Source organism: Hyla sarda, chromosome 12, assembly GCF_029499605.1.
Source record: "Hyla sarda isolate aHylSar1 chromosome 12, aHylSar1.hap1, whole genome shotgun sequence".
Classification (NCBI taxonomy): domain Eukaryota; kingdom Metazoa; phylum Chordata; class Amphibia; order Anura; family Hylidae; genus Hyla; species Hyla sarda.
The window spans coordinates 73,119,167-73,138,971 of record NC_079200.1 but is presented as its reverse complement, the minus strand read 5'-3'; the positions used below and the strand labels follow the sequence as shown (position 1 = coordinate 73,138,971).

The window sequence follows — 19,805 nt, the reverse complement described above, 5'->3', positions numbered from 1 at the left end:
ACTGAACAGAAGTATTCATTAAGGCAGTTGACTAGCCCTTTTTTCTCTTCTACATACCTTCCTTTCTTTGTTTTTAATTTAGTTATTCCTTGTTTAGATTTCTTCTTCTGCTTCAGCTAGTTTTTCTTCTGCCTGCGCTTTAGAAGTTCTTATAACTTGCTTGGCCTCTTTCTGCCTAATCTTGTAGATTTCCTTATCTTCATTGCTTTTCATTGTTTTTTTAATTTATTTATTTTTTTATAATTACTAAATGCTAGCTTTTAGTTTTTTATGATTTTGGCCACTTCTGCTGAGTATCACAGTGGTCTCTTCCTTTTTCTGCTTTTACTGACAAGTCTAATGCTATTTTCTGTTGCCTTCAATAATGAGTCTTATAAGTAGTCCCATTTCTCCTGGACTCCATGTGATCCATTCCAGTCTGATAGGGACTCATTTATAACTAATCTCATTTTTGAAAAGTCTTTTTTTTTTTTAATCTAAAACTTTTGTTTTTGTGTGGTGTGACTCCTTCACTATTCTTATATTAAAACACACTGACTGGAGATCACTAGATCTCAAGCTTTCGCCTACAATAACATCATATACCAGGGTTGGCTCCTCAGTAGGGAATTTAGAATATCTGTACTCCTGGCAGAACTAGCTATTTTGGTTTTCCAGTTTATATCCAGAAGATTTATTTATTTTATGCTATCTTTCACATATAGGGCCATTCAGAACCATCTGGAAGTATGAAGGAAAAAAAATGATATATTCAGACAAAAAAGATAATCCAAATAGACAATATGAATAAGAATGACAAAATTATGAACATCCGAATGATGTAGAAAAATAAAATGATGAAAACAACAACTGTCTAATAACGCATACATTGAAATATTCTTGTTAAATTTCTGCCAAGAATAATGAAATTGCATTCAGATTTAATCGATAAATTTTTTCGGATGGGCAGCATTATTGTCATGTGTCTATCATCTCTGATCTATCAGCTGACCTCTTTTATGTTTCTGTGGAGTCAAACTGTATACAAGGGAGGAAGTTATTTAGGTATTAGTAGGAGGTGGAGCACATCTACTGACAGAGAGAAGTTGGGAGAGATGTATTAATGCCTGTGCACAGAAATAGTGATGCAGTTGCACATAGGCCTCTAAAAAAATTAAAGAAGCACTTTGATTTGTTGCTATGGGCAACTGCTCCACTTGTCCACTGCACAGTTGTCACGATTCGGCTAGCTGGTTGTGGATCCACTGTGTCAGCGAGGGATTGGCGTGGACCGTGCCGGTGGACCGGTTCTAAGAGGCTACTGGTGTTCACCAGATCCCGCCGCAAAGCGGGATGGTCTTGCTGCGGCGGTAGCAACTAGGTCGTATCCACTAGCAACGGCTCAACCTCGCTGACTGATGAGCAGGCGTGGGACAGAAGGACTAGGCAGAGGCAAGGTCAGACGTAGCAGAAGGTCGGGGCAGGCGGCAAGGTTCGTAGTCAAAAATGGATAGCAGGAGATCAGGTAACACAGGCTTGGACAACACTAAACGCTTTCACTGGCACAAGGCAACAAGATCCGGCAAGGAAGTGCAGGAGAAGTGAGGTGATATAGCCAGGGAGCAGGTGGAAGCTAATTAGGCTAATTGGGCCAGGCACCAATCATTGGTGCACTGGCCCTTTAAGTGTCAGAGAGCTGGCGCGCGCGCCCTAGAGAGCGGAGCCGCGCGCGCCAGCACATGACAGCCGGGGACCAGGACGGGTAAGTGACTTGGGATGCGACTCGCGAGCGGGCGCGTCCCGCTATGCGAATCGCATCCCCGCCGGCAATGTCAGTGCAGCGCTCCCGGTCAGCGGGTCTGACCGGGGCGCTGCAGGGAGAGAGACGCCGTGAGCGCTCCGGGGAGGAGCAGGGACCCGGAGCGCTCGGCGTAACAGTACCCCCCCCTTAGGTCTCCCCCTTTTTTTGTCCGGCAACTGCTTCACATGGGACGAGGACACCGGGAGTGATAGTAGGGTTTCCTCAAAGGCAGGCAGTACAGCAGGAGTGGGAATGGGGAGGGAGGGCAGAGGGTGAAGCTTGGCACGGGGCAGGGTGTCACCAGGACGGGGGCCAAGAGGAGGCAAGGCACAGTCCTGATAAGCCTTGGGGAGACCAGGTGTAGGAGGAGGCACTGAGGCTTGCCTGACGGGACTGGGAGGAGAGGAGAGGCATTTGTGGCAAGCAGAGCCCCAATTCTTGATCTCCCCGGTGGTCCAGTCAAGGGTGGGAGAATGAAGCTGGAGCCATGGCAGACCGAGGAGGACCTCAGAGGTGCAGTTGGGAAGGACGAAAAATTCAATCCTTTCATGGTGGGGTCCAATGCACATTAAGAGGGGTTTTGTGCGGTAACGCACGGTGCAATTCAATCTAACTCCGTTGACCGCGGAAATGTAGAGCGGCTTGACGAGACGGGTCACCGGGATGCAGAACTTATTCACCAAAGAATCCAGAATAAAATTCCCAGAGGCACCAGAGTCCAAGCAGGCCACGGCTGAGAGGGAGGAGTTGGCAGAAGGAGAAATCCGCACGGGCACCGTGAGACGTGGAGAAGCAGACTTCGAACCAAGAGATGCCACACCCACGTGAGCTGGGTGCGTGCGTTTCCTAGACGTGGAGGACAAATAGGGCAATCCACCAAGAAATGTTCGGTACTGGCACAGTACAGACAAAGATTTTCTTCCCTATGGCGATTCCTCTCTTCCTGGGTCAGGCGAGACCGATCCACTTGCATGGCCTCCTCGGCGGGAGGCACAGGCGTAGATTGCAAAGGATACTGTGAGAGAGGTGCCCAGAGATCTAGGTCTTTTTCCTGGCAGAGCTCCTGGTGTCTCTCAGAAAAACGCATGTCAATGCGGGTGGCCAAATGGATAAGTTCTTGCAGGTTGGCAGGAATCTCTAGCGCGGCCAGCACATCCTTGATGTTACTGGATAGGCCTTTTTTAAAGGTCGCGCAGAGAGCCTCGTTATTCCAAGATAATTCGGAAGCGAGAGTACGAAATTGGATGGCGTACTCGCCTACTGAAGAATTACCCTGGACCAGGTTCAGCAGGGCAGTCTTGGCAGAAGAAGCTCGGGCTGGTTCCTCGAAGACACTACGGACTTCAGCGAAGAAGGACTGGACTGTGGCTGTGGCAGGATCATTGCGGTCCCAGAGCGGTGTGGCCCAAGACAAGGCCTTTCCAGAAAGAAGGCTCACTACGAACGCCACCTTAGACCGTTCTGTAGGAAATAGGTCCGACAACATCTCCATATGCAGGGAACATTGAGACAAAAATCCACGGCAGAGTCTAGAGTCCCCATCAAATTTGTCCGGCAGGGACAAGCGGAGGCTAGGAGCGGCCACTCGCTGCGGAGGAGGTGCAGGAGCTGGCGGAGGAGATGGTTGCTGCTGTAGCAGAGGCAGAAGTTGCTGTAACGTGGCGGTCAACTGCGACAGCTGCTGTCCTTGTTGGGCAATTTGCTGCGATTGCTGAGCGACCACCGTGGTAAGGTCAGCGAGACTTGGCAGCGGCACCTCAGCGGGATCCATGGCCGGATCTACTGTCACGATTCGGCTAGCTGGTTGTGGATCCACTGTGTCAGCGAGGGATTGGCGTGGACCGTGCCGGTGGACCGGTTCTAAGAGGCTACTGGTGTTCACCAGAGCCCACCGCAAAGCGGGATGGTCTTGCTGCGGCGGTAGCAACCAGGTCGTATCCACTAGCAACGGCTCAACCTCGCTGACTGCTGAGCAGGCGTGGGACAGAAGGTCGGGGCAGGCGGCAAGGTTCGTAGTCAAAAATGGATAGCAGGAGATCAGGTAACACAGGCTTGGACAACACTAAACGCTTTCACTGGCACAAGGCAACAAGATCCGGCAAGGAAGTGCAGGGGAAGTGAGGTGATATAGCCAGGGAGCAGGTGGAAGCTAATTAGGCTAATTGGGCCAGGCACCAATCATTGGTGCACTGGCCCTTTAAGTCTCAGAGAGCTGGCGCGCGCGCGCGCGCGCGCCCTAGAGAGCGGAGCCGCGCGCGCCAGCACATGACAGCCGGGGACCAGGACGGGTAAGTGACTTGGGATGCGATTCGCGAGCGGGCGCGTCCCGCTATGCGAATCGCATCCCCGCCGGCAATGTCAGTGCAGCGCTCCCGGTCAGCGGGTCTGACCGGGGTGCTGCAGGGAGAGAGACGCCGTGAGCGCTCCGGGGAGGAGCAGGGACCCGGAGCGCTCGGCGTAACAACAGTTTTTGATAAAGCCCCCTATTGTATATTTACTGAATAGATGCAGTTCCGAATTCCATATCGGATTCCATGCAGATTACAGGCATCGCTATTAGAATCACTGCCACAGAGCGTCTGGATGTGGCAGCAGGGAGACAATATGGCGTCAAAATTGAAGAGATTAAATAGATTTTTAATGTAATTTTTATATAATTTAATTTGAATTTATTTACATTTTTTGAGTACCCATTCTAGTAAGCATCGAGCTGGCGGTCCGCAGCGGGGCAAGCTACCACCTGTTCCAGCCCCTGCCTCTCAGCACCCCCTGTCTTACTTTGTGTGGAACTGCAAATATTTCATTTAATCAGGTATGGTTCATTGTAATCGCTCCAACCTGTTTTATTGGATTCTTGTGGTAATTCCAGAGGTAATATATGACGACGACGACTAGATAGGAGTGAATCGTTAAAAAATTTGATTAGTCTGATTTGATTCACTCATCTCTATTGAGAACCCATTGGAGGGCAAGTCTGGTGCCAGCAGCCGTGGTAATTCCAGCTCCAATAGTGTAAATTATGCTGCAGTGTATTAGTTGTTGCAGTTAAAAAGCTTGTACTTTTATCTTAAAATCGAGCTGCCTGTCCCAGTTCCTGCCTCTCAGCGCACCCCCATGATCATGACTGAGTGTCCACTTCAAAAAGGAGGGACTGCAGCCCCAGCCAGCAACTTGGAGAGGAGCACATTTAGCTTCTGTTCCGTTGGGGGCGCATAAAGCTAGAAGTGGCTACAGTGAAAAAGCTTGTACTTGTATCTTAAAATCGAACTGGTGGTCCTCTGCCAGGCGAGCTACAACCTGCTCCAGCCCCTGCCTCTAAGGGCCCCCCAACTGTGAAAGTGTGAATGTTTCATTTAATCAGTTATGGTTCATTGTTATGGCTCCAACCTGTTTGATTGGATTCTTGTGGTAATTCCAAAGGTAATATATGATGTCAACGGCCATAGGGCCTCACAATTGAAAAGATTACATTGATTTCTTTAAATTTAAATTGAAGATTTTGATTAGATTCACAAGTTGAATGTCCCGAGTGCTCAAAGCGTTTACTTTGAACTAATACGGTATGACTACAAAACCCAATATAACAAGGAGTCACATGGCGGCACAATGACAGAGCCTAGAGATGGCAGCAGCCTGACGAGACCATAGGGCCTCACAATAGAAAAGATTAAAGATATTTTGGAAAATGTAAATTGAAGATTTTTGGTAGATTAAAATTTTTAAAGTTTAATTTAAGATACCAACAGCATAAGGAGACCATATGGTGGCACAATGACACAGCCTGGAGATGGCAGCAGCAAGAGGAGACCATATGGTGACAGAATGACACAGCCTGGAGGGGGCGGCAGTCTGACCAGACCAAAGGGCCTCACAATTGAAAAGATTAAAGATATTTTTTAAATTGCATGTGGCCATGTTAACATCCTCCGGATGCTTGATGAAAAACTGCCACACTGTAGAGTAGCTTATTTTCCCCCCAACAGTCCACACTGACTGACTGCTACTGCCGCCGTCTCCAGGGACCCCTGTTCCACTACCTCCCGGGAAGGTAGGCTGCCGCGAAGCAGGTAGTCTACTCCCGGCACGTTTGGCTCCAGTCTTCCCACTGCTGCCACTATGCTGACTCCCAACCATGCTACCACCTTGATGGCTCAACTGCTGCTTCACGGGAAACCTGCCACCCTCTTTTCCTGATGAGGATGAAGCTCCTTCTGCACTTGGCTCCCAAGTGTGATCGGCTTCATCATCATCGAGTTGTGTCAGCATGTCACTGATGTCCTCCTCAGGTTCCTCAACAGTGCGTGCTTCAGGAGCCTGAATGCTCCCAACACCACCTACCATGCCACTCACCTCATTGCTACTTGCCCGCCTAGCGAAGGAAGCCAGGGATGTCTCCTCCACTTCTTGGCTGGGCAGTAGCTGCTGACTGTCCTCTAGTAGACCGTCCTGACTAAAAAGTGGAGCTGAACCCACAGCATTAGATACTTCTATGGGGGAGGGAACAGCATAGGACAAAAGCAATTGGAGGACAGGGACTGCTCCTGGGCCATGCCAACTGATGGTTGTGTCTGAGGAACCCACCGACTGTTGACTGGGGGTGTTAGATGTCACTTGTGAAGAAGTGGATGACCGTGTTAACCAGTCAATGACAGCAGATGGGTTGCTGGTCAAGACACGACCGCTAGCTCCAGTGCATGATAGATCACATCTCCAGTGCATGATAGATCACATCTCATCTTCCATGCATTGTAAATCATATCTACAATTTGGGATAGATCACATCTCCAGTGCATGACAGATCGCATTTCCAGTGCATGATAGATCACATCTGCAGTGCATGATAAGGATAGATCACATCTCCAGTGCGGGATAGATCACACATCTCCAGTGCATGACAGATCGCATTTCCAGTGCATGATAGATCACATCTGCAGTGCATGATAAGGAAAGATAACATCTTCAGTGCTTGATAGATCACATCTCCAGTGCGGGATAGATCACACATTCAATACGGGATAAATCACATCTCTAATGCATGATAGATCACATGAACATTAGTGTGTCCCTAACAAAAATATATGGCCATCTTTACCTATTAAGCCCACCCGGCAGGTGTCGATAGTGTGTTATAGCTGACACCCACTAGCAGTGCCCAGGATCAGAGTTGACTCAAATCTCTGCTATTGATAGCAGACCCCTCTGTCACCTGATCATGCTGCTGGGGGCCTCCAGACCTGCATCTTATACTTCTACTACACCCCCCCCCAAAAGAGAGCCGTTAAAATGTAATACAATGCTGTTGTACACCTTACCAAGCAATCACTGTTCATGCCCCCTAGTGGGAATAAAAGAATAAGTAAAGAAAAGGACAATGGTTAATCACAAGTTTAAAAAGTAAAAAAAGAAATCCCAACTCTCATTCATTTAAAAAAAAAATGCAAAAACATAATTAGTAACCAGAAATGTCTGGCCTAGTTAAATAAAATAAAATGTTATTTTTCATACACAGTGATCACTGTCAAATAATAAATTACCAATGCCATAATTGCTGTTTTTTGGTCACCTAGACCCCCCCCCCCCCCCCCCCACTGCTATAGGGAGTGTAAATTTCAAGGTTAAAGTTGTAACATTTTGTTGTTGTTTTTTTTTTTTACAGTTTTTTTTTACATTAATTTAAATTTAAAAAAAAGATTCCCTGAAATTTTGATAATGTTTTTATGAAAAATTTCTCCTATTTTCCATCTATGATGTTCCTCCTCTGACTTCTTGAGGTCAAAATCTTAAATATTTAAAGATAAATACTCAATTTTAGGTATTGTTGACAGATGCCCATTCAATATCTTCACGGCTGCTGCGTTCCCCTCTGATCTCTGGGCCGCTCACATATATTAACATGATGGATAGCTTTCCAGGTGTGAAAGCTCTCCAATGAGGCTAAAGGTGTATTTGTGGCTAAACATACAGGTAAGCGCGGCAGCTTTAACTCAAAATATGTGTGAATTGTTTCAGAATGTCTTATCTTTTAATTGTATATTTTATCTTGACAGGTCTCTTCTCCTTGACACATTCTCTCACAATTTACAACTTTCGAAAAAAAATGTTGTTTGTCTTGAATATTTTTCTGGTTTTAGTTTTGACATGTAAAGGTTATTTCTATTGACAAAAAAAAATACAGAGTTAAATAATATAGAGTTAATAATCTTAAAATATTTCAAAATTCATTTTAAAACAGCTCTGCATAATTAATTGTATACATTCATTTAGTATTGTAATTTTTATATCATGTATTTATATGTTTTAAATCAAATAAACTATAACATGACTAAATAAATACATTCATAATAAAAATGTAAGACATTACAAATACATTACAAAATGTAACATTACCTCCATCCCAATTATTTTACATTTTTATTTAGTTGCTGCCTGAAAGGGGAACTCCAGTTGAAAACATCTTTTTTTTTAAATCAACTGGTGCCAGAAAGTTAAACAGACTTATAAATTACTTCTATTTAAAAATATCAATATTTCCAGTACTTATCAGCTGCTGTATACTACAGAGAAAGTTGTTTAGTTCTTTTCTGTCTGACCACACTGCTCTCTGCTGACACCTCTGTTCATGTCAAGAACTGTCCAGAGCAGGAACAAATCCCCATAGCAAACCTATCCTGCTCTGGACAGAGGTGTCAGCAGAGAGCACTGTGGTCAAACTGGAAAGAAATTAAAAAAGAAAAGAACTTCCTATGGAGCATACAGCAGCTCATAAGTACTGGAAGGGTTAAGATTTTTAAGTAGAAGTAATTTACAAATCTGTTTAACTTTTTGGAACCAGTCTATTTAAAAAAAATAATTCCACTGAAGTGCCCCTTTAAACAAGATCCTAGTTGCTGTCCATGCTACCAGTAAAAGGGGATGAGGATGTTACAACCTGTAATTTTCAAGAAAAAGTCGTCAGCCATCACTGTTACTGAAGGAGGACGCTCCTAATAAAAACTTTCTGACAGGCACAAGCAAGGGCTGGACATATTAAAGATATTGTCATTTGTATAGAGGTAACCCATTCAGCTGCTAAGGGGCCCATAAAAGAAAGGGGTCCCAGTATAGTTGTGGCATGAACTAGTTACATTAGAACTTTTTCTATGGTGCTGCTGATCATAACAATGATAAAACAGCTTCATACATAAGATTTGGGATTGCAAACGAGAAGGATGTCCAGCGCAGATTCTTTATTGAATAACAGCTTCAGCACACGGAAGACATGACAAAGTGACGCGTTTCGGCCCTAACGTCAGGCCTTAGTCATGCAAGGTAACAGTGTATGTACAGATCTTAAATAGGGTACTCATCTCCTGGCCAGCCAATCACATGATCGTGGCCAAGGAGTGCACTCCTCCCACTTCGTTGCGTGTGGGTGATTAGAATGACCCAAATACAGGTGTAGACCACCGACACGGGGCGAAATGGGCTGACAGTATAAAGTACAAACATGACAAACACATTATCGATATTGGGGCTACTACCTCAGAGGCTTCTGTTTAGTCCTTGTGGCGACCTATGCATGTATTTTCCTTATACATTTATATATTATTATGAGTAGTTGGTCTCCACATCGATCTAACATACAGTCTCATCGATACTTATATCATTCATGTTTTTCCTTCTATGTATGTCTTTCTGCGTCAGCAGGCTAGGTGTTGGCATAGCCATCTCAGTTTGCCACATAGACATGGTTTTTCTTGTTGTTTATAAATTATACATTGTGAGAATTTCACAAAATAAAGATGCCAGTCTAGATTACTGTAGTGTTTCTTTCCGCTCCCCAATACCTGTTTGATGCATAGAATTTGTTTTACTCTAGATGATGAACATCAGGATTTTATTTGTTTTATTTCCACATATTTTTGTATTAGTCCTCTGACACAGTGTGAACAGGGTTGTATACTGAATTTAACTAGTAGTTGCCCATACCGGCAACACCCTGCTTACACACAGTGTATGGGAATGTTGGAGTCTGGTACCACCCACATTGGTCATATGGTCTTAATTACCTGATTTTATTTCACCTGTACATGCTTTTTTTCTGCAACCTGTGGTGTCTATATAAACAGACTTTGATCACTTTTCATGTTAGCTGTGACAAAGGACAGATTACTGTCCGAAACGCGTCCAGTATTGCTCCACCGCTGTCGATGTATTGATTTTATACTGAATAAACCAAAATTGCAAGACTCTGCTGGTTTATCTTTATCTTTTTTCACCTACTAAAATCACCTTATGGTGGATAGGGGTTATGCTACCTAATGCTACCTACTTTGGCTCACTCAATGTATTCCATTGAAGTTCCATGGAAATTGGGTCTCTAGAGAGGCACAATATCTCCTGAGTTTCCTCTATGAACACTGCCAGATTCATATTTGGGGTAAAATAATTTGGTAAGAAAATGTAAAGTTATGAACCCTCCAACCTTTCAATCTTCCGAGATACCAGTTATCTTAAGAAGACAGTATGATAGGAGTTATGATGACTTCTTTCTTGTATATCTTTTCTTATTGTGAGTGCTATGAAGATATTGACTTGAGAACTCAGTGCTCACTGTGCAGTCAGTCGTGTCTTATCGGAGGAGGACGGTGACAGATGTCAAGTTGACTCAGCGTCAATAAACCGCAGGCCGCCTCTAGTTATCTGCTGCTTTCGGAAAGCATCTTGTCTGTACCCTCCAGTGAAATGAAGTGACAGGGGTTCTATTCATGGATAGTTTTGACATTGTATGTTCTTCCCACTTTTATGTCTGATTTAAATAGGATTTACCATATAGATATAGATGTAGGCACAGCTGATGCAACGTGAGGGCAACATCTTCATTGTGAACTGTAGAGAGAGAATTTTTGAAAAAGTTATAGTTGAATTGGTTTTTCTGTACACTCGGTACAGTAAAGTTGCCCATTCACATTAGATCAGCCAATCTGTGACTCTCCAGATGTTGTAAAAGTACATTTCCCAGCATGCCTTGTGACAGCTCAAGAGCCACAGGTTGGAAAATATTGCATTAGAGGAAATTTGTACAAACAAGCTGATATTGGTGGGGCCAGCCGACTATCTATTGGTTTTCCATATGCCAGATCATTCTTATGGAAGATAAGCAGCTACCAGCAGCAACTCCTCCCCCTTTCCCATTTGAAAACACATTCACACTTGACAGAGCCGAGCATGTATGTATATGGGGGACTTGAGAGGAATAGCTGTCGACCAAATGTGTGCATAAGGGAGGGCACCTAAAGAAAAATAGGGATAAATGTATAAGTGTATAGATGAACAGACAAAAGAAGGAATGAATGATTGAATGAACTAATGGATGGATAGATAGATAGATAAATAGATGGATAAATAAATGAATGACTGAATATATGCATGGTAGGATGGATGAATGAATATATGGTAGATTAATACATAGATAGATGTAACACATGGAGGTATGAATTAGCAGTTGGTTGGATGGCTGAATGAATGAATGAATGAATTAAGATAAATACATGGATGACGGGATAAGTGGATAAATGAACAGATGAGAGAATGAATGATGGAATGAATTAGGTAAATAAATGTCTGAATTAATATATGGACAATGTATTAATGTATGGATGAATAAATGAATGCATGAATGAACCGATGGATGTATGGTTGGTTGAATAAGGTGGTGACTAAATGAATGGGTGGGTGGTTGGTTGGCTGGATGGATGAATAAATGCACGGTAGATGAATGATTATTAAGTTGGATACATTAATCATGAATTAATATATGAATGATTTATTGGTTCAATGGATAAATGAATGATGGGTGGATTGGTAAATAGATGAATGAACGGATTTGTATCATTGCCCACTCACCTGTTATAGGGGCAGGTAGAAGTTCTTAGTCCTGCTAGGAGTCACTGTTTATTGTAATCTCAGTTCCTCAAGGAAATTGCAAAGGGAAGTCGTTATCAGAGCAAAGAGAAGGCAAATTGGTGCATGTGAACCCCAGATGAAAGAAAGACGAGGGGGGGGGGGGGGGAGGTCATTCACTGACTTCTAGGGCAGTGTATTTTTTAGGTTTCCTCTGTCACCATAGCTGCTTGACCTTAATTGTTTCCATGCAGAGAAGATGAGGTCCTCAGTCACGATTAGCGGGAGCTCAGGCTAATTGCCTCTTATTCAGTCATTAAACTGCCCCCCCTTACAAAGCATCCCCCACCCCACATGTCGGAAACCCACCTAAAGAGGCCAACAGCTGGTGACATGTCCAGGTTCTGTGTTCCCAAATTCTGCTCCTGTTATATAAGGACTGAAGCATCTCAGATACTTGGGGAAAACTGTGTTTCTGAAATGGGGGATCATGTTGGGGAGCTGCGGTGGTAGACAGGGTAGGTTGGAGGAAAGAGAAGTGTTGTGACCCCTCTCCGAGCAGGAAAGGGGTTCCATTGTCCAATCCCTTCATCCGGTTATGTCATGGAGGTGGAGCTGCACCCTTGCTTTCTGGGAAATATGAGAGTGATACATTGTGCATAAAATAAGGAAATTTGATTGTGAGCTCCTGGGATCAATTGTGTCACATAGGTAGGGTTGAAGCCTGGCTGGTATTTTACCGGCACGGCCAGTATTTTGGCCTCCCTGCAGGTATTTTTATATCTAACCAATCCTCCAATTCCTGTAATGTTGCACCATATACTATGCAATTTTTTCCCAACCAGAGCGCCTCCAGCTGTTGCAAAACTGCAACTCCCAGCATGCCCGGACAGCCAACGGCTGTCCGGGCATGCTGGGAGTTGTAGAATTGCAACAGCTGGAGGCACCCCTGGTTGGGAAATACACTGACCTAAACTATATACTACTATATAGTCCAACATGCTGGGAGTTGTAGTTTTTGTTTTGGGGCAGCTACTGAGCCACAGGCTGTATTAGGGCATGCTGGGAGTTTTAGTTAGTAACTAACTGCAACTTCCGAATTTAATAAAAAAAAAAAAAAACGATCAAAATAAAATGGTACTGTTAAAGGGGTACTCCGATGGAAAAAAATTTTTTTTTAAATCAACTGGTGCCAGAAAGGTAAACAGATTTGTAAATGGCTTCTATTAAAAAATATTAACCCTTCCAGTACTTATCAACTGCTGTATGCTTCACAGGAAGTTGTATTTCTTTCTGGAATAATTTTTCTGTCTGACCACAGTGCTCTCTGCTGACACCTGTGTCCATGTCAGGAACTGTCCAGAGTAGGAGCAAATCCCCATAGCAAACCTCTCCAGCTCTGGACAGTTCCTGACATGGACAGAGGTGTCAGCAGAGAGCACTGTGATCAGACAGAAAAGAACTCCAGAAAAAAATAAAACTTCCTCTGGAGCATAAAGCAGCTGATAAGTACTGGAAGGATTAAGATTTTGAAATAGAAGTAATTTACAAATCTGTTTCATTTTGTAGCACCAGTTGATTTAAAAAAAATTTCTTTTTCACCGGCGTACCCCTTTAAAAACTACAGCTTGGGGCACAAAAAAATGAGCCCCCATACGGGGTCAGAACAGGACAAAATTTCCCCCGCATATATGTATCCTGTGATTTTACGCATATATAATTAATTATGCAAATTAGCATGGACAGTATTTTTATTTATTTTTGCAAGAAAGGTGGCAACCCTAGACATAGGGCGATTAGATTGTGAGCTGCTAGGGTCAGTGATTAGAGATGAGTGAACTTACAGTAAATTCGATTCGTCACGAACTTCTCGGCTCGGCAGTTGATGACTTTTCCTGCATAAATGAGTTCAGCTTTCAGGTGCTCCCATGGGCTGGAAAAGGTGGATACAGTCCTAGGAGACTCTTTCCTAGGAATGTATCCACCTTTTCCAGCCCACCTGAGCACCTGAAGGCTGAACTAATTTACGCAGGAAAAGTCATCAACTGCCAAGCCGAGACGTTCGTGACGAATCGAATTTACTGTAAATTCGCTCATCTCTATCAGTGATGATGGGAATAATAGTGTACCTTGTGTGTGCAAGGGATCTTAGATTAGGAGTTGATAGGAGCAGGGATGATGGGAGTGATATATTGTGTGTAATATGAAGATTAGACTGTCAGGTCGTGGGGACAGGGATAATGAGAGTGATATATTGGTTGTGAAATAGGGAGATTAGATTGTACCTTGTGTGTGCTAGGGATTTTAGATTAGGAGTTGATAGGATCAGGAATGATAGGAGTGATACATGGTGCGAGATTAGATTGGGATTTTGTGCACGTTATTGCAGAATATGTTGGTGCTATATGGGTCGCGTGATATAAACAGAATAGATCATCATCCCTGTATGTAGATGTAATGTCTGGGAGAGGCGGATGTCATGCGTTGGGTCACGTGTTCCCCAGGTCAGATGATGTGCCCCTCTTCCCTAATATCCTGCAGGTAAGACAAACAGTCTATGGGTTTTGTTTGTGATTCCCATATGAGCTGTGTATTTGCTCAGCCCTCGCTGCCAGTCACAAGAGTGTCACCGTCTCCTGCGCTGTGCGTCCTGTTTGCAGTAAATGGGTCCAGTGTCCCCAGACATCTCCTCACATGACCCGAGCGGCACCAAAACTGGATTTTCCACCCGCAAAATCCAATTACATTGTGGCTGAATGGGATTTTTCCAGATAAAGTCAAACCTTCTCTTCCTCATTTTATGATTTTTCACAGATTTGCAGAAATGCAGCGTGGTGGCCTCGTAGCGATGCAGAGCAGCCTTAACCCTTTCCTTCTCGAAGGCTTTCTATACCAGCAACCAAATGGACTGACTAAAAAAAAAAAATGAAAATACACAACCTCCCTCCCCTCTCACCTGTTCGCGATCCTTCCCATTCAATCTCTGCATACTCAGGCCATACGTAAGTGGTGTGCTCTGGAAAGGAAAGTGTTAAAACTCCATACTGATACAGATCAATGAGCCCCATCTGTTGCAGCCTGGATAGTTTAACTCTATCATTTCCAGGATGCACAGCTTAAAAGAAAAAGTCCCTTAAGGCTGTGTTTACATTGTTGGTGTATATTTTACACTTTTTACACTTAAAAAGTTGGAAGTTTCCCGTTGAATTACATAGAATTTTTTGGGAAAACATTGCACAGTTCATTTTTTTTTTTTACACGTGAAATTTTTACAGGCGTGAAATGTGATTGTACATATTGTATTGGGCAGCATTCCTAAAAAAAAATGCGCAACCCATATGCTTGCAAAATACACGTGTAAAACACAAAATTTGTGAATTTATCTGGCTGATAACAGAGGACAATACATTTTTTACCTGCCATGTTCTACAGCCACAAGTAGCAGGATTGAGGTGGATTTTCTACAGTGCACTCAAGCACCAAAATCCACAATGGAAAATCTGCACAAAATCTTGTAGATATTGGGGGAGATTTATCAAAACATATGTAGAGAAAGAGAGGTGCAGTTGCCCATAGCAACCAATCAGATTGTTTCTTTTATTTTTCACAGGCCTCTTTAAAAAAATGAAAGAAGCGATCTGATTGGCTGCTACAGGCGGCTGCTGCTTCCTCTACACAGGTTTTGGTAAATCTCCCCCTTTGTTACTGAATTCTTGGTGATTTTTGTCTAATTCTTAGTTGGGGTAAATTAAGATTGGAGAGTCGAAAAATTTGCCAGATTTATCACAGTGGTTCACGCTATATAATAAACCTGGTGCTCCAGTTTAGCATCTATTAGTTGGCTTAACCCCTTAAAGGGGTGCTCTGCCCCTAGACATCTTATCTTATAAAATAGAAATCTTAGGGGATAAGTTGTCTGATTGCGGGGGTCCAGCTGCTGGGAACCCCCGTGATCTCTCCTGCAGCACCCTGTGTCATCTGGTGCATGGAGCGTGCTTCGCTCCGTGCACGATGACTGGCGATGCAGGGGCTGGAGGATTGTGATGTCACGGCCCGGTCCCTAAATGCAAGTCTATGGGAGGGTGTTTGGTGGGCTTTTATATGGAATCATTAGATTGTATAATGCTATGCCTATGGCATAGCATTATGCAGTGTGATCGGCTATCCACTGACATAGCCTGGCCAAGCCAGGATACATCAGTGAATCTTGCAATTAGCAGCAGGTAAGGGAACCCTCCTCCCCAATTTTAGATTACCGAACCCCAGCGATCACATTGTAGGAGTTCGGTAAGCTCCTCTGAGCTACCACACATGTTTACTTGGATATCATCATTCATCATTGATCACGGCGTCTAAAGGGTTAAATGACAGGTAGTGGTGGAATCGCTTTAGTGTCCGGCTACTGATGCGCTCCTGCACTCACTTTAAAGCCACTTAAGACGTTGGAGTGTACAGGTAAGTCCTGTCTTCCTTAAGTACCAGGAGATGGGGGCGTACCTGTATGCCCTGCATCTTTAAGGGGTTGAAGCGTAGCTTTCATATCACAGAAGAAATAAATTATTATAGGTCATGCAGATGTTTAACATGTCTTTTTTATGTTCCCAGTTTCTATATTTGGATCACAAATCCATCTGTTCTGCTGTTCGCTCATTCTGACATCCATTGCTCAGGAAGGGGCGTGTCCAAGGCAAGTACTGAGCCATCGCTCACCATGCATTCATGGTGTCTCTTCATCCAATCACGGCTAGCTGCTCTGTAACCCCCTCCATGTTTTCATGTTAGAGTCTGATAGGACAGGAGAGAGCACAAAGGAGTGCTAGTCCTGTCCTCACTTTCTGGACTTTGTCCCAGCCTGTGCTTCAACTGGTTTATGTTCTGGGTGGTATGGGGACCCCTAGTTGTCTTTTTTTAAAAGGCATGATAAAAAATGTTTTAAGTATATTAGAAAGGTACATTTTTTGCCAAGATGCACAGCATATAAAACATATTTGATATGGAGAGTGCTCAATTAAGGCTGTGTTCACACATTGTGGTTTTAGTATATTTTTTGGGGCATTTTGTCCACTACTTTTCGAAAATTTGATTTGCATAATCACTTTTTTTGCCGCAAAAATGCTGTTAAATGCTGTGATACCTTGTTAGTGGCAGAATTGTGCAACAATTTTGGTGTACAATATTTAATCCCAAGCCACTACCCTTTCTTGGAAGGACTCGTCCTTTCATGCTTAGCCACATGCCCTTCTTTAGCAAGGTACAAAAGTATCTAAAAAGTCTAAAAACAGGTCATGAAGGCCAAAATGTTGAGACTTTTTGATCTTTACGGCTCACTTGACAAGTACAGTGAGCATGAAAGAAGAAGTGGCCTCCTGCCACGCCAGATTTATTACAATTTATGCTACAGAGGTAGCTAAGCTCGGCTAGCCTGAAATTTTTCAGTTTCATATTAAAGGGGTTATCCAGGAATTGAAAAACAGACCTATTTTCTTTCAAAGACCGCTCCCAGTCTGTCCCCAGTTTGTATGTGGTAATACAACTTGGCTCCATTCACTTAAATGGAACTGAGCGGCAGAATCACATCCAACCTGGAGACAGACAGGGATCGGTCTTTTAACCCCTTAAGGACCGGGGGTTTTTCCGTTTTTGCATTTTCGTTTTTTGCTCCTTGCCTTTAAAAAATCATAACTCTTTCAATTTTGCACCTAAAAATCCATATGATGGCTTATTTTTTGCGCCACCAATTCTACTTTGCAATGACATCAGTCATTTTGCCCAAAAATCTATGGTGAAACGGGAAAAAAAATCATTGTGCGACAAAATTGAAAAAAAATACGCTGTTTTGTAACTTTTGGGGGCTTCCGTTTCTACGTAGTACATTTTTCTGTAAAAATGACACCTGATCTTTATTCTGTAGGTCCATACGATTAAAATGATCCCCTACTTATATAGGTTTGATTTTGTCGGACTTCTGGAAAAAATCATAACTACATGCAGGAAAATGAATACGTTTAAAATTGTCATCTTCTGACCCTATAACTTTTTTATTTTTCCGTGTATGGGGCGGTATGAGGGCTCATTTTTTGCGACGTGATCTGAAGTTTTTAACGGTACCATTTTTGCATTGATAGGACTTATTGATTATTCATTTTTAAATTAAATAAAAAAGTGACCAAAAATGCACTAATTTTGGACTTTGGAATTTTTCTGCGCGCACGCCATTGACCGAGCGGTTTAATTTATGATATATTTTTATAATTCGGACATTTCCGCATGCGGTGATACCATATATGTTTATTTTTATTTTTATTTACACTGTGTTTTTTTTTTATTGGAAAAGGGGGGTGATTCAAACTTTTAATAGGGGAGGAGTTAAATGATCTTTATTCACTTTTTTTTCACTTTTTTTTTGCAGTGTTATAGGTCCCATAGCTCAGCTCTGAGCGTGCGGCTAAAGGGTTAATAGCGCCCTATTAGAGGCGGGTCCCGGCTTCATTATGACGCCGGGCCCGCCGTGATATGACGCGGGGTTACTGTGTAACCCCGCGTTATATCAGAAGAGCAGGACAAAGGACGTACCGGTACGTCCTTGGTCCTTAAGGGGTTAAATAAATTATCTCTGTTTTTCGATTCCTGGATAACCCCTTTAACCTCTTAAGGACCAGGCACGTATGAGTACGTCCCTGCACCCTGGGTCTTAAGGACCAGGCACGTACTCATACGCGCGGCGGGGACCGGACCGGGGTGACTGCTGATATCTATCAGCAGGCACCCCGCGCAAATGCCCAGGGGGGGTCATTAGACCCCCCCATGTCGGCGATCGGCGAAAATCGCAAGTGAATTCACACTTGTGATTTGCGCGATTCTGGGTCATTACGGGTCTATGGTGACCCGGTGACCCGGAATATAAGGGGGATCGCGAGTGTCTAAGACACCCACAATCCCCCTGAAGAGATAGGAGTGAGGTGGCAGGGGTGCCACCCCTCCTATCCCTGCTATTGGTGGAGTCCACTTACCGATCTGCGGAGGCTGCGGGCGATGATCGGCATCGGAGATCGGCGGGCGGCAATGTCGTGCTGCAGGCTCCTTGGATCCGACGGAAGCCGGTAAGTTGCCTAGCAACATCTGGAGGGCTGCAGTCCGAGACCACTATATAGTGGTCTCTATACTGTAGCACTCCAGATGTTGCAAAACTACAACTCCCAGCATGCCCAGACAGCTGTTTGGGCATGCTGGGAGTTGTAGTTTTGCAACAGCTGGAGGGCTACAGTTTTAGACCACTATATGGTAGTCTCTGAACTATAGCCCTCCAGATCTTGCAAAACTACAACTCCTAGCATTCCCACACAACTGTTTGCTGTCAGGGCATGTTGGGATTTGTAGTTTTGCAGCATCTGGAGGGCCACAGTTTGCAGTGGTCTCTATACTGTAGCTCTCCAGATGTTGCAAAACTGCAAATCCCAGCATGCTGGGAGTTGTAGTTGCGATCCCTCCAGCTGGAGGCACACTGGTTGGAAAATATTGAGTTAGATAACAGAACCTAACTGAAGGTTTTCCAACCAGTGTGCCTCCAGCTGTTGCAAAAGTAGAACTCCCAGCCTGCATGGTCTGTCAGTACATGCTGGGAGTTGTAGTTTTGAAACAGCTGGAGGTTTGTCCCCCAATGTGAACGTACAGGGTAGGCTCACACGGGCAGGCTTACAGTAAGTTTTCTGCTTCAAGTATGAGCTGCGGCAAATTTTTCGCCGCAGCACAAACTCCTAGCAGGGAACTCACTGTAAACCTACGCCAGTGTGAATGTACCCTAAAAACACTACACTACACTAACACATAATAAAGGGTAAAACACTATATATACACCCCCTTATACTGTCGTCGTCGCCCCCCCCTCCCTAATAAAAATATATTATAAACGTATTGTCCGGCAGTGTTTCCAAAATGGAGCCTCCAGCTGTTGCAAAACAACAACTCCCAGCATTTCTGGACAGCCACTGACTGTCCAGGCATGCTGGAAGTTTAGCAACAGCTGGAGGCACCCTGTTTGGGAATCACTGGCGTAGTATACCCCTATGTCCACCCCTATGCAATCCCTAGTTTAGTCCTCAAATGCGCATGGCGCTCTCTCACTTCGGAGCCCTGTCGTATTTCA

At 44.0% G+C, this 19,805-nt stretch overlaps 1 long non-coding RNA gene across 1 annotated transcript in view; it reads left to right on the top strand.

Moving 5' to 3' along the window:
- LOC130296842 (uncharacterized) overlaps nucleotides 1-19,805 on the top strand; it is a 36,323-nt gene that overhangs the window by 4,895 nt on the left and 11,623 nt on the right. The window contains exon 2 of the long non-coding RNA XR_008849306.1: nucleotides 7,606-7,744. This is a non-coding gene — a long non-coding RNA (uncharacterized LOC130296842). The remainder of the gene's footprint in view (nucleotides 1-7,605; nucleotides 7,745-19,805) is intronic.